The following is a 13,085-nucleotide window of genomic DNA, read 5'->3' on the forward strand; positions in this document are numbered from 1 at the left end:
AAGCCAGGGGTGGGTTTCAACTGGTTCGTGGCGGTCCCCGCGAACCGGTTGGTCGGCGAACCCGGAAGTAAGTAACTTCTGGGAATGGCGAAAGGCCCACCCGTCCGCCCGCGCTCCTTACTGGTCTTTGAAGGCTTCTGCGCTTCCACGCAGGCGCATGGCACATACAGCGCCTGCGCAATTCTCCGCGAGCAGCTGGATGGCACATACAGCGCCTGCGCGAGTCTCCGCGAGCAGCTGGAGCATCGCGCAGGTGCTAAGACGCATGCGTGCACTGCGCGCGTGCACGAGGACGCCGCTGGCCCCGTTCCAACCGAACTGGTTGGAACGGGATTAGCAACCCACCCCTGCTAAAAGCTATGACGTTATGCAAATGTTTCACAGGAGAAATGGTGAAACACCTTAACAAATCCACCGTACTTAACTTGCTTCTCAAATGAAAAGATTTCCTAACAATTCTGAGCAATGTTATCACTGTACTATTCAAATGCTGACATATCTTCATTTGTTTAAGTTTGCCCGCATAAATTGTGCTTGTGCTGCCTTCACTGATGCTCCCTATTCTGTCTCAGCGACAAGGCCAGCCACTGTTTCGATCCTTGCTGCCTGAGTGCAGGATAAACTAAGGCAAGCAATTACAATCTCCCCCCCCCCCCACTTGCTTCATTTTCCCTCCCACCGAGCATCACCTGCTGATTGGGAAAACAATCACAAATCATTCTCCTTAACACTGAGATAAGCAACAGTAAGTGGGTGTTTGGAACAGCTGATTTAGTTACCTGTGAAACTGCTCATCTAACAGGTTGCTGACATGGTGGTATTCTATGCCTGTTACCTGTCATTTTGGTTGCTGCTGAATATTCTTTTGGAAGGGTGTTAAACCCATCTTCATTAATAGATCAGCTGACTGACAGATCACAGGCATGGAGGGATTACAGCAATCAGTAACAAACAGCTGCATTCTTCAATAATCCCAAAGAATGATGTTGTGGCAGCAGGTAAGTGGCCAATATACCACCTAGGAGAAAATCCAATACAGTAGGTAAAACGGCACAGAAGCAGGCAGGAAGACCACCCACCCCAAAAACTAATAAAAATAATAGAAATTTCCCCCAATGCAAAATCCCTTGTTTGCAGAAGCAGTGGAACATCACGGATGCACTGAGAAATTCAACAACAGCTAACAGAACCTAACTCTTTCCTGGTTCATACTACAATTCTTGTAGTGCAGGAGTAATGCTTTCCCAAGAAAGCACAACTAACAGTAAGAGTAACAGAGTTGGAAGGGACCTTGGAGGCCATCTAGTCCAACCCCCTGCTCACGCAGGAGACCTGTAGTAAGGATTCCAACGGCCGACCTTTCTGATCAACAATCTCAATGTCTTAGCGTAGTAATGCTTTCTCAAGAAAGCACAACTAACAGTAAGGGTAACAGAGTTGGAAGGGACCTTGGAGGTCATCTAGTCCAACCCCCTGCTCACGCAGGAGACCTGTAGTAAGGATTCGAACCGCCGAACTGCTGACCTTTCTGATCGACAATCTCAATGTCTTAGCGTAGTAATGCTTTCTCAAGAAAGCACAACTGTTTTTTTTAAAAAAAACACAGGTCTAGACTTCCTTCAGAAGAACCCTGAACCCAGGTATAAACGGTTCCACCACAAAACCGCGGTCGACTAAAGCGCGCTCTACGAAACCGCGTACCTGACGTCATCACAGCGCGATGAAAAAAGCACGCTGTGAGCGGTAAAGCTAAAATTAACACGTAAACCTAAACCTAACCCCCCCAAACCTAACGCTAAACCTAACGCTAACCCTTAACCTAACGCTAAACCTAACGCTAACCCTTAACCTAACCCTAAACCTAACCCTAACCCTATACCTAACCCTTAACCTAACGCTAAACCTAACCCTAAACCTAACCCTTAACCTAACCCTTAACCTAACCCTAAACCTAACCCTAACCCTAACCCTAAACCTAACCCTATGCCTAACCCTTAACCTAACGCTAAACCTAACGCTAACCCTTAACCTAACCCTAAACCTAACCCTAATGCTTAACGTAACCCTAAACCTAACCCTAACCCTTAACCTAACCCTAACCCTAACCCTAACCCTTACCTTTACGTGAATCGGCTTGCTTTAAAAGCGCTTTTTAAAGCGCCCTTTTTTCTCCGCGGTCGTTCTTGTCGCGCTGCTGATGACGTCAGCGACGCGCTTTAATCGGGCGCGCTTTAGTGGACCGCGGTTTTGTCGTGCCACGGGTATAAACAGAGCCTGTTTTCCTTCTGAAAGCATCTGCCAGGCATCAATTACACAGGAAATGACTTCGTGGAAGCCAGGTGTCTGCTATCGCCTGCAGACCAAGACAATGGCCAGAGAAGAAAAGGCCCTAGTAGATAGCAAAGAAGGGCTAGGGCCACCGTAGCTGAAATTGACCCATATCAGCTGGACAGTTCCCAATTCCTTACCAACCAGGGGCACTTGATGAGACAGGCTTGAGTTGGAATTGGGGAAAATGAGAAAACCCTCCTTTAAAACAGATAAGCAAAAGATGGTTTTAAGCTGTCTCAGCTGTGGGCTGTAGAGTGAGATGAAAGGGACATCATGAGGACATAGCAAAACAAAAAAATAGCATGTTTCCTAGGAGGATGAAAGGATGAGCTTAGTTAAACTAAGAATAGGACGACTGTGGAAGTGACCAAATGCTTAATGAAAGATTTGTCGTTTTTTTTCTTTATCCTGGTAACATTTGAATATGATACATTATGAGTTGCGATGAAATCCAGCAGAATCTTACATTACTATGGTAAATAAATATACATAATTCCATTCTCAAAGTCTTTCCCCATCATTTTTAGACCGACATCATCAAAAAAGAATAACCCTTTGCTACAAAGCGGAGACGTAGGACGCTGTCCTCTTCCTAGAGTGGCAAGGATTGTTATGTAACTCAGACTTGGCTGCAATTGCAAACCGACTCTATTACAAAACATGTAATTTCTCTGACCCACCGCAATCATTTTTTTCCATGATACAAGCTCAGGGTTCTCACATTTTCAACTGTTCCCTTATCAAGTTGCAAAATAAAGCATCACAATGCTTACTTGGAATGCTGGAACAGAATAACTGATAATTTTAATTAACCATCTATAAAGATTTTTTTCTTTTAAAAAAAAAAGGATTATCCCCCCCCCTGCCTCCATATTCTGAAGAGTATGTTGCATGAAATTCAACGGATTCCCTTAATGATGTCTTTAGTATACCTCCACTTGCATCAACTCCTTATTCGGGGAATAATCCTTCTCATTGCTAAATAAAGAGGGAAGGCTCTCCTTCAATCTGCCTTCCTTATAGAATTGGCAGAACAGGGGATTAAACACTTACAGCTCTTTTTTTAATTAAGGCTTCATATAGATCTGTCTAATATTCCCGAAGACCCTTTTGTCTACTTAAGGAGAAACTATGGAAATGTTTCCCAGATAAAGTGTGCAACCAGCAGAGTGAACACCACAGAGGGGAGTGACTTTAAAAAAAAAATACTGCAGAGGATGTCAGTTCTTCAATGCAGCAGCAGTACCAGAAGAAGAAGCTGTATATGCACACAAGAGGCTGTGTGCATATACCACTGTCTGCCAAGACGAGAATGATCACTGCCGACATGGTGGCCAAAGATTCTGCAGTTTCAAACTCCAAAGATGGCTTCCCCTTGAACAGTGTTTCTCAACCTTGGCAACTTGAAGATGTCTGGACTTCAACTCCTAGAATTCCCCAGCCAGCGAATGCTTTGAAGATTGAAGGAGAGCCTTCCCTCTTTATTTAGCAATGAGAAGGATTATTCCCCGAATAAGGAGTTGATGCAAGTGGAGGTATACTAAAGACATCATTAAGGGAATCCGTTGAATGCTGGCTGGGGAATTCTGGGAGTTGAAGTCCAGACATCTTCAAGTTGCCAAGGTTGAGAAACACTGCCCTTGCAGGATGTTGAGAAGTGACCGGAGAAGGTCTATCTCTTCAGTAAGGCTGGCTAGAGATACTTCCATGCCTGTAGTGGGAAAGTCAAAATGGGCACAGCCTACTTGCCTTCGTTATGCTTTAGATCTGAACTTGTTTTCAAACAATGCAAAAATATGTCTAATTGGAGCCCACTCCTCTGGCTGACCCATGAAACGGCTTTCCACTATTATTATTATTTTTTTAAAGTAAGACAGTGTCTCTAAGGGAGGCTTCAAAGAATGCAGTCCAAATCCATTTCTCCCACTCTCCCTCTGCATCAAAGAACAATAGTTCCACCAGAACACTGGAAGTTTATGGCTTCAAGATAACACAAAGCTACAGTTAAAAAGCAAAGGTCAACACACTCAGTTCTGGAAATAACATTACAATCAGCTGGGTTTGCTGCAGCACCTTCGACGTGGCTTAAAAAGGTGTATTTAATAATGAATTTCATCAAGTAGAAATTTGTGGATATTCACACTTAAAAAATAATAATCTACGAACAGCTACTCAATCTTCTCAGCCATTGTCTTCATTTTGCCATGCTTCATCTTGAGGTCAAGTTTCTCCTACAGTCCTCTTACTGCAATTACATAACTGTGATTAGGATATCATTAGCTCAGATACAGGGATCAAAGAGTTTATTGTCTATAGAAATATGGATCTGTCACTTTCTCTCAGCCAACTCCCCTCAGTGGGTTGTTGAAGTGGGCAAAATGAAAGGAGGAAGGAGCATTCGGTATGTGTACCGCCTTGAATTGTTTATACAAATAAAGCAATGCCAAAATTATGCACTGAAAAATCATAGGATGTGAATGGACTATTGGATTCTAAAGACGTATGGTAAGAAATCACGTTGAATGCCAGATTTGGGAAGTGCCAGGCGGGGTAGACAAATAAAGTTTATGTTGGATGAAAGCAATAGTTTGTATTTTCTAGCGGAAAAATAAGAATTAAATCATTCAGGGACTGCAGTGGAGTACGCAGGGGAAAAAAGGGGGGGAAGGCAAGCTTGACTTAGCAAAAGAGAGAGAGAGAGAGGGAGGGAGGGAGAGGGAGAGAGGCAGGGAGGGAGGGAGGCAGGATGGATATTCAATCTCTCAAGAATAACAAATTGCAAAAAGTATAGCGAGGGGATCTGTGCCCTCCAGAGAGCTGTAGCCATATACGCAGAATGATCATAAAAATGGCTAGTGCACGCAATGGGTGCTCAAGATTGCTTTGGGTGTGAAAAACACTACCACGTGTAAGAAGCAAAACAGCTGGTGGAATCTGGCAAGTATAGAACAAAATCAATGATCTGGAAAGGGAATGCAGGGGAATTATGCAGGATGCATACGCACATATTGTCTCATTGGGTTTTTTTTGTCTTAGTTAGGCTGGTGGGAACCCCCAAACACTAAAATGCCAGCAAAGGACTTGATATATTCAAATCCCAGCCTTTTCACTTAATTGAGCCCCGAATCCATCAGTCAAAGGGTTTGTCCTCCAATGTAAATCCTGCCGGCCAGAATGTCTGTGGGCTTTTCCAATGTGGCAATTTCTTTTTTCTTCTAACTCCTGCCTCCTAGTTTTTAAACCTTTTTTTGTTCTCAAATTTTCTGGGCTGGATTTAAAAAAGAAAAAAAAAGAGCAACCTGGAAAGGGGTTTTTAATGCTTCTTTATATATGTATTTGTGTATTTGTCTTTATATGTGTATATATATCTATTAGATTTTACAACCCCCGGTATGCCCAAATATGGGAGGAAGATCACTACTTCCATTTATCAGCACAAATACAACATATATATATATATATATATATATATATATATATATATATATATATATATATATATATATATATATGTGTGTGTGTGTGTGGTGTGTGTGTGTGTGTGTGTGTGTGTGTGTGTTTTATTTGTGCTGATAAATAAATAAAGGTATTTATTAAATTATTTATCAGCACAAATAAAACACAAATATAACAAAGGCAACAGTAAAAATATTGGGTTTCTGTCATGATGGACTCTTGTGATGAGCCGATAGACAGATGATGGAAGCAGTTAGCTTCCTCCCATAATTGGGGCTTACCAGGGGTTGTGACACTAAATATATATATATATATATATATATATATATATATATATATATATATATATATATATATATATATATATATATATATATATATATATATATATATATATATATATATATATATATATATATATATATATATATATATATATATATACATACACACACACACACACACACACACACATCCCTAAACCATTTCTATGGCTATCCATCTCACACGAGGTTATCATCAAATCGCAAATGCAGAAAATGTAGACATTTTCCAGGTTTGCTTTTGTTGTTTTTTGTTTTGTTTTCATTTCGGCGGAATTCTGCAACTCCCTCATCGCGGTTGCTGGTTTTTAAACGACTTCTTCTACAGGAACCCACGACTTGTGGGTGTTATTATTCTGCAGCAACAACAACAACTCTCCCTTTCCCAGGAAAGATAATCTACCTTTGACCCTGTCATGCAGAGACCCAAAGTCCAATACATAACATTTCCTTGGAAGTAAGCTCCCGGGAGTTCCCGGCAGGGCTTGACTTCCAGGTACGGCGCCTAAGAACCGCAGTCTTAATCTGGTGTGACACTGCAGCGAGGCGAGCTGGTGGTTGCGCCCCCCCCCCCCGCCGCTCTCCGCACCTCCCGGAGCCATCCTGATTGGCCGAGGCGTCTCTGAGTAGAAAGCCTCGCTTTCCGCGCGAGTCCCTTTTTCAGATCCGTCTCCCAGCCCCGCTTCCCCATTGTTGTGATCGTCTCCCAGCAGATCCCGATCCACCACCACCCCCAAAGCCCTCCCGCTCGCGTGCGTCTCTTTGCAGGCTTGGTCTTCGCCCACCTCCCGTTTGCCTAACCTCCTCCATCCCTTCGTGTGAAGGTGGGAAACCACCGAGGAGGAGAAGGCGTGTGTTGTTTGGAGGATGGGGGGGAAAAAATCTCCAGCGCTCGCGCTTCTTCACACGCAGAGAAGCAACACAACAACACACACGCGTGTACACGCAACAACACACGCGCGTATACACGCTTACGTCCATTCCCCCCCCCCCGCTCTAGAACCGCGCATCAACATACGATGCGCTCTTCTTATGCACGTGGGTTCATCGGGGATTTCTTCCAGCGCGTTAAAAACATCGATTACCTTAATTCGAGAAATTGGAAAGGAGTACGGTGGCAGTCAGCTTTGGGGAAGGGGGGACCGTCATAATGACCTTGGGGAGGGGGGGGAGGATAAGCATGAGTCACGGGGGGACTGTTTACTCTAGAAAAGCAGACATTTTCCTTAGTTCTTAAAAAAAGTGAGTTGAAATGTGAGGGTCATTTTAAGCCTGTCGTCTTTTGGTTTTTTTCAAGTCGGGCGCAAATGATTAAGCTAGAACAGTGTTTCTCAACCTTGGCCACTTGAAGATGCCTGGACTTCAACTCCCAGAATTCCCCAGCCAGCATTCGCTGGCTGGGGAATTCTGGGAGTTGAAGTCCAGGCATCTTCAAGTGGCCAAGGTTGAGAAACACTGAGCTAGAAAATCAATATTCGCCTTCAACGTCCTCGCCCCCCAGAGAGTTATGGCGGATTTTTTTGGGGGGGGGGCGTTGTTTTCGTAACGACTTGTTTTCTCAGCCCAAAAAAGCCCCCGCGCAAAAGAAGTTCTCCAACGCAACGTTGCGTTTTCGCTTTGCAGATGGAGGCGCTTTTTCTTCCCTCCTTTCCTTCCGCAACCGGGCAAACATAAATCAGCGCTCGCGTACCGCAAACTACATCGCCGTCGCTCGTATTTAACTTTGTTAAGACGCTCGAGAAGGGGAGGAAGAAGAAAAAAAACCACGGATACGGCGGCCACCTAAGTATTATTTGAGTTTCTAAGTAGCAACCTACGGTTCATGGACGCACGAAGTCTCCCATTCACGCCTTTTTGGCGTCCAAAGGCTTTGGACCCACGGTGGGGATGGAGGGAACGAGAAGAGACGAGAGACGCAGTTTGACATCCGACGGATGCCGTCAAACCCCTAAACAGCAATTTTGCTGGGTATCATATAGAGAGATCGATCATATAGGCATCATATCGATCATATAGGCATCATATAGAGAGATCGATGCTCATATGGGAGACACTCGCCCCCATGTCAAGATTTAATTCTTTTTTTTTTTTGAAACCCCGGTCGATTATCCCCTTCCCTCTCTTCTTTTTCTCGTTCTCTCTTTCCTGCATCGCCCAAAGCCCACAAACCAAATCCTATTTTCCGAGGTGGGTAAAATCCATCCTTCCGAGGTGGGTAAAATGAGGACCCGGACTGTTGTTGGGGGCGATATGCTGACTCTGTAAACCGCTTAGAGAGGGCTGAAAGCCCTAGGAAGCGGTATATAAGTCTAAATGCTATTGCTTGCTTGCTTGCTTGCTTGCTTGCTTGCTTGCTTGCTTGCTTGCTTGCTTGCTTGCTTGCTTCCTTCCTTCCTTCCTTTCTGAGGACCCGGATTGTTGGGGGCGATATGCTGACTCTGTAAACCGCTTAGAGAGGGCTGCAAAGCCCTATGAAGCGGTATATAAGTCTAACTGCTATTGCTATTGCTAACTGCTATTTCTTTGCGTCGCCGCCTCAAGCTGCTCGCCCACCCTTTCCCCCATCCCTTTATTAGTCAAAAGCCAGAGGCGATGCGCGGTGCCAACTGAGCTCTTTTGATTGCGTCGAGACATCGCTCCCGAAGTTGCGGAAAGAAAAAAAAGAAACCGCGGCGGTTCTTTGGACAGCGCGTAAACCTCTAGGAGACCGCAAGGGAAGACTTACAGCTTTGCGGCGTGCGCGGTTTTTCTTCCGCAGCGAAGGATGCGATTCAACGGCACGAGGTTTCTGGTTCGGGTTCAAGAAGAAGAGCGGAGGTTGGCTTCAGAGTCAGTGGGGGGGGGGTTTGAACCGGTCCTCGGTTCGCCTCTCCCGACTCTCTCCGATGGCCGCTTAAAATCCTCTTTGGATCGCTTCGGCGACCCTTTAGAAGCAGCGGCTGCCGCGCGTTTTTCTCCCCCCACCGTCCGCTTTGCTCTGCACTGCAGATCAAGGAATCCCGAAAGAAATCCAAGGATCCCTTTGCAGGATGAGAGCTTCGGTGCGCAGGCGCTAGCCGACCAAACCCGGGCCGGTGTAAGGTTGAAATCGGCTGCCCGTCGCATCGGCGGCTCCGCAAGGAACTGAGCATGCTCCTTTTAAAAAAAACCGAGCAGGCGCAATCGGGCCGCTGGAGGCTCCCAATTCTGCGCTCCGAGTTCGAGCGCCTTGCCCACGCAGCTCGCGGTGGTTTGACAAGGCGCCGGGAGCGAAACGCGGGGGACGAGCAGCAACGATCCCTTTTAGGGAGGAATTGCTATGTAGGAGAATTGGGGGGGGGGGTGTTTGCTTTCCACGAAACGACCGGTTTCGTGGGCGGGATGCTTTGCTTTTGAGACACAGGCGCAGCTGGAGGAAGAAGAGCCCAGATGTGGTGGTTGGGGGGACGACGACGACACACGAAGTGGGGGGGTAACTCTTCTTAAGACCGAGCGAAAGTCGTGAGAAGGGGGCTGCTGGCCAAAAAAACGTGTGATTCATTCTTCCGCAGAGTGGAGGGAGAAAACGATCCTTCCTTTTTCTCCCCATCTCGCTGCCTCCAGGAGAAGGCTTCCCCCCCCCACCCTCTTCCCCAGATTCTCATTCCATGTTATCCAAATCCACATGGGTTAAGGTGACATAATAATAATAAAGGGAAACCCTAACCCTAAGGGCAAAACTATCAGGTGGTTATCTGAGCAACAATACAGGTGAGATTTGTAATGGATGCTTTTCAGGATGTGGGGTTGTTTTTTTTTGACATTTCAGTCTAACCTAATCTTATTGTCCAGGGGTGTCAAATTCGTGTCGTCATGGCGGCATCACGTGATGTATTTATTTATTTATTTATTTATTTATTTATTTATTTATTTATTTATTTATTTATTTATCTATTTATTTATTTGTCTTGTATGCCGCCCACTCCCGGAGGACTCCGGGCGGCTCACAAAAGACAAGGGAAAAGGGGGAACGAGACAAAGACAACATATTAAAAAACAAAAACAACATTCACAATTTCCGTGGAGGTAGATGCTTCTCAGCTCCCCCCAGCCTGCTGGAACAGCCAGGACTTGGTGGCTTTGCGGAAGGCCGGGAGGGTAGTAAGGATCCGGATCTCAACAGGGAGCTCGTTCCAGAGGGCCGGAGCTGCAACAGAGAAGGCTCTCCCCCCGGGGAGTCGCCAGCCGACATTGGCTGGCAGATGGAATCCGGAGGAGACCCAACCTGTGCGATCTAATTGGTCTGAGAGAGGTGTATCTCCCCCCTTTCACTAAACGGGGGTGGGGGGGTGGGCATGGCCAGTGCTTGACACTTCTGACCTGTGGCTTGACAACCCTGCTATAGTCTCTGGGTCTAACCCTGGCTAGCTTCTAACTCAACCAAGTGTTGCCTTTTGGTGTACTGTCCACTTCCGCTATTGGCCGGGGAATTCTAGAAGTTAGCAATAGCAATAGCAGTTAGACTTATATACCGCTTCATAGGGCTTTCAGCCCTCTCTAAGCGGTTTACAGAGTCAGCATATCGCCCCCAACAACAATCTGGGTCCTCATTTTACCCACCTCGGAAGGATGGAAGGCTGAGTCAACCCTGAGCCGGTGAGATTTGAACCGCCGAACTGCAGATAACAGTCAGCTGAAGTGGCTGCAGTACAGCACTCTAACCACTGCACCACCTCGTTGAAGTCCACACATCTTAAAAGTGGTCAGGTTTGAAAAAAACTGATGTACCAGTAGTCCTTTACTTACAAACAGTCACTTGCCAATTGTTCAAGTTAGAACAGATCTCTCAAAAAACTTACAACCAGGATTTTGAGTTCTGATAGCTGCCACTGCCTATGAAATCCTATGATCGTAACCTGCCCACGTTCACAGCCGTTAGAAATTTCCCACAGCTGTACATGAGATTTATTACTTTTTTCTTTTTTTCTTTTTTGCTGGAAAACCCGCTTTTCGGCAAAAAAAAATGTCCATTGCGGATGGACAATAGGTTCACTTGGTGACTATGGTGTTTGCTTAACAGCCATGGTGATTCACTATAAAAATGTCATAAAGTCACGTGTTGACCTATTTAGCGCCTGGCAGGACTTACGACCACAATTCTGGGTGCAATTTTGATCATAAGTTGAGGACTACCTGTACTTTTATGTCAAGTACAGATTCATCCCATAATTCCATATTCCAACTAAAGTACAGACTTAAATTTAGAGTTCTGCATCGAGGCTGCGTACTTACTGGATATAATGAGTTGTTTCCATGAGTATCTAAACTGCAGATCAAGCAGTGTTATTTGACTGTATCTGCCTCTTTTTTTTATCATAATGGTGCTTTAGAATTATTTGCTCCTTCAAACGCAACAGGCCATAAGAAAGTAAGCATGAATGCAAAAGCTACGTTTGTTTTCCTGGTCCCACTAAAAACCATGGTGCAAAGAAGGCTCAGTTTATTTAAATTCAACATTTGGAGCTTGGTTAAAATATAAATAACCGTGAACCTGTGATACTTCTTACTTTGCAATAAAGTCAGTTGAATCAAGCAGGACTTGCTCGCAAGTGTGCTTATGACAATAGTGTAACATTTTTCAAACTGGAGCCGAGAGATTCATTTCATGCCTCAAATTAATTGTAATGCATACAATTAAGAAAACCAATTTATTATAGTGGTTAAGGCAGTGTTTCTCAAGCTTGGCAACTTGAAGATGTCTGGACTTCAAGTCCCAGAATTCCCCAGCCAGCATTCGCTGGCTGGGGAATTCTGGGACTTGAAGTCCAGACATCTTCAAGTTGCCAAGCTTGAGAAACATTGGGTTAAGGCATCAGACTAGAAACAGGGAGACTGTTGAGTTCAAGTCCTGCCTTAAACATAGCGCCAGCTGAATAACTTGGGCCAGTCATTCCTTTTCAAACCTAGGAAGCAGACAAGAGCAAGCCACTTCTAGAAAACCTTGCCAAGAAAACTGCAGAAAATCTGTGTTTATGTGTGTATGTGTGTTGCTGCAGCAGTAGACTGTCTAATTAGATGTATTGAAGCCAACAAGTTGTGAGTTGCAAAAAAACACGTGACCCGTAAAAAGGGCGAACGACAAAACCGCGCCCGACTAAACCGCGTCGCTGACGTCATCAACGCGGCGACAACAGCCAGCGCGGAGAAAGAAGGGCGCTTTAAATAGCGCGTTGAAAGAAAGCCGATTCAACTTAAGGTAAGGGTTAGCTTTAGGGTTAGCTTTAGGGTTAGCTTTAGGGTTAGGGTTAGGGTTAGGGTTAGGGTTAGGGTTAGGTTAAGGGTTAGGGTTAGGGTTAGGTTTACGGTTAGGTTAAGGCTTAGCTTTAGGGTTAGGGTTAGGGGTTAAGTTTAGGTTTATAGTTTACAGCGTGCTTCTGTCTCCGCGCTGTTGTCGCCCTGTTGATGACGTCAGCAACGCGATTTAGTCGGGCGCGGTTTTGTCATTGGCCCTTTTGTCGGTGAACCAAAAAACAGGATGATCTCTATATGGCAGAAGAAACCCCAATATGTTTTAAATTGGAACTTCATCAAAAGTGTTAACCTCAAACTCCCAAAATTCCCAAGTCACACAATTTGTAGAAATTCAAATCTAATACATCTTGAAGCTGCCAGATTGGGAAGATTGATACGTAATACTGACATCATGCCTTTGCTTCTTTATTTATAGGCCCTTTGGCAAGCAGTAAAGGCTTTTCTGCTTAAAGCTGCTCGTAAGAGCAAAGCTGTTTGCTTATTAGAAGTTTTAATATAGGGTGGGTGCAAAAATTTGGATGACCACTAGATGGGAACAGAAAATTACATTTCTGTGTCATTTTAGTGCCATCTAGTGGTCCTCTGTATTTCTGCAATTCAGATATGATGCTCCTAACACTACAGTATGCATTCCAGATGTTTGCTATAATGGCTTTTGTATCTCATATCTTTTGGTGTACTGTAAAGAAGCCGTGGTGGCAAAAT

At 44.9% G+C, this 13,085-nt stretch overlaps 1 protein-coding gene across 1 annotated transcript in view; it reads right to left on the minus strand.

Annotated features, from left to right (window-relative positions):
- VSNL1 (visinin like 1) overlaps nucleotides 1–9,193 on the minus strand; it is a 131,382-nt gene extending 122,189 nt beyond the window's left edge. The window contains exon 1 of the mRNA XM_087716987.1: nucleotides 8,836–9,193. The gene's annotated coding sequence lies outside the window, so the exon portion shown is untranslated. The remainder of the gene's footprint in view (nucleotides 1–8,835) is intronic.
- Between the last annotated feature and the right edge of the window lie 3,892 nt (nucleotides 9,194–13,085).

Source organism: Thamnophis sirtalis, unplaced genomic scaffold (genome assembly GCF_051295495.1).
Source record: "Thamnophis sirtalis isolate CommonGarterSnake01/CBP01778 unplaced genomic scaffold, rThaSir2_p1.2 scaffold_5, whole genome shotgun sequence".
NCBI classification, from domain to species: Eukaryota; Metazoa; Chordata; class Lepidosauria; order Squamata; family Natricidae; genus Thamnophis; species Thamnophis sirtalis.